Raw genomic sequence first — 2,203 nt, 5'->3', positions numbered from 1 at the left:
GCTAAACTACATGGTTTCTCAACATGTTATCAACCACCATAAATTACTTGGGGGGGGGGGGTCACCTGGCATTCCAGGTATTTTCCCTGTCTCATGCTGATTGGTGGTTGCTAGGGGGGTTGCTATGGGTCCTCATCTAGCCTAACTGAGTCAGGGACACCTGGCGCCACAGATCTCTCCTGTTATTTACAGACAAACAACTCAGCAGGGTGGGTAGTGCTTAGGAGAGCTCTGTGGGTTTTTCCAAGGACAAGGGTCACGCCCCCTTCCTTGGACAGGCTTTGCTCTGAGGTAGAGGCTGATTTCTCAAAAATGGAGTCACATTAGTTTCTCATGGTGAGTGCGGCATTTCTTATAGCTGACCTGCACCAAGGTCAGGGAGATGCCACCAAAGAATATAGCTAAGAGATGGCCACCCCAAGAAAATGCCATGCCCCAAACCAAGAATATGAAGGGCTCTTGTAATTAGGCAATACAGGCTGCTGCCTCCTGCCATGTTCCTGGCTCCCACTCCCCTGCAGGGCCTCCTCTCCCACTGAGAGGCCCTCCTAACTAGAAATGCTCCCACAGGCTTTCTTCTTCAAACTAATCTTTCACAGTCCTACAGCACAGAATCAGGCTTGGTGCTGACACTGAGCCAGGGCAATGTGACATGGTCAACTAGGACTGAATAAGAATGTGATGGACAGGAAGAAGCCAGCCCTGGTGCCTGCTCTGGAGGAGGCTGTGAAGTCCAAGGCTGGGCAATCACACCACCATGTGTGCAAAAGTGACCAGGTCTAGTCCTTTCACTGCAATAATGACGGTGCCCTGGGAAGGGTTATATCAGTGGAGGGTTGGGACATGGTTAGTAGGAAATCAGAACTGCAATAGAAAGTGATACAGGTGTCAGCAATCACACAGCCAAGTCTTCTTCTGGAACTCTTCAAGTACAAGAAGATTGTGATTTGGCTATTGGAGCACATTAAGAAGAGCATGATGCTCACGCAAATATAGCTGAACATGTCCATGGTTAGTGGCCTCAGGAAACAACCATGGGTGATGTTGACCACCACCGTGTGGGAAGCAGGCCCAGTTGAGCCATGTGCTTGAATTATTTGCCAACTGTAGTATGCCACAGGCCTTGAATAGCTTGTGGTCCTCCAGCAAGTGATGCTGAAATCCAGGGGAAACAGGGTCACGTGAGATTCCAGAGTGGTGCTGCTTCCTTTTTTGCCATCTCCTGCAAGGGCCTCTCCAATTGCCATCAGTTTGGAACTCCAGGCACAGAATCATGCTTCATACCCCAGAACCTGATATCCTTCAAGAACTCCACCAAGACCTGGGTGGACTTCTCTGTTGGCCAGCATCCTACGGTCTGCATGGGTTTGGAAGGAAAATCAGGAGCTTCATGGAGATGACAGGTAGACAGCTAGAGGAAAGCATGGTCTCATCTGAGTCCAGTATGGGCCAGCACACAGCCCTATTAGTCGAGGACAAGAAACAAAGCTGATGAAGCTTCTGAGGGCCTCATTCCTTGCCCCAACACCCCCTTCAAAAAACAGGGAAGCAGGGCTGGGCTCGGTGGCACATGCCTGTAATCCCAGCGTCTCAGGAGGCTGAGACAGGAGGATCATGAGTTCAAAGCCAGCTTCAGCAATGGCAAGGTGCTAAGCAACTCAATGAGACCCTGTCTCTAAATAAAATACAAAATAGGGCTGGGATGTTAGAGATGAGGCTCAGTGGTAGAGTGCCCCTGAGTTCAAACCCCAGTACCAAATAAATAAATAAGGTTCCAGCAAGCCTCCCACCAGCTCCAAGCTCTCTGTCATCTCCAGCCTTTTCCCTGTCAGCAGATCAAAATTTTTTCTTCTTGTTCTTCCTTCTTTCTAGATTCATCCTGAGACCTAAAGAATGAAGTGCGTGACGAGAGGGGAGGGGATTTGTCAGAAGGAACAGGGCTCACCCAGAGACTGTAATCAATCCTTTCCTCCCAAGGTCGTAGCTTGTTCTGGCTTTGCCTATCAAAAAACACAAACTCCTTCCCTGGGAGTTTGGGTTTGGTGCCCACACTCTGAGAAGTTGGAGCTCCATCAAGACTTTCTGTAGTCACCTGCCATTCTTCCTGTCCCTACTAATCTTCAGGCAGATAAAAAGTATGCAATAGGACAGAAGAAAATTTGTAAAAAGGTAGAAAATAGACAAAAATGAAGGACAGGAAACA

General features: G+C 48.8%; 1 pseudogene; it reads left to right on the top strand.

Moving 5' to 3' along the window:
* The first annotated feature begins 382 nt into the window (after positions 1–382).
* LOC125617515 lies at positions 383–1,042 on the top strand (annotated as a pseudogene).
* Positions 1,043–2,203: the final 1,161 nt, after the last annotated feature.

The sequence above is a fragment of the Marmota marmota genome, unplaced genomic scaffold (genome assembly GCF_001458135.2).
Source record: "Marmota marmota marmota unplaced genomic scaffold, marMar, whole genome shotgun sequence".
Lineage (NCBI taxonomy): Eukaryota > Metazoa > Chordata > Mammalia > Rodentia > Sciuridae > Marmota > Marmota marmota.
This window is presented reverse-complemented; position numbering and strand designations above follow the sequence as displayed.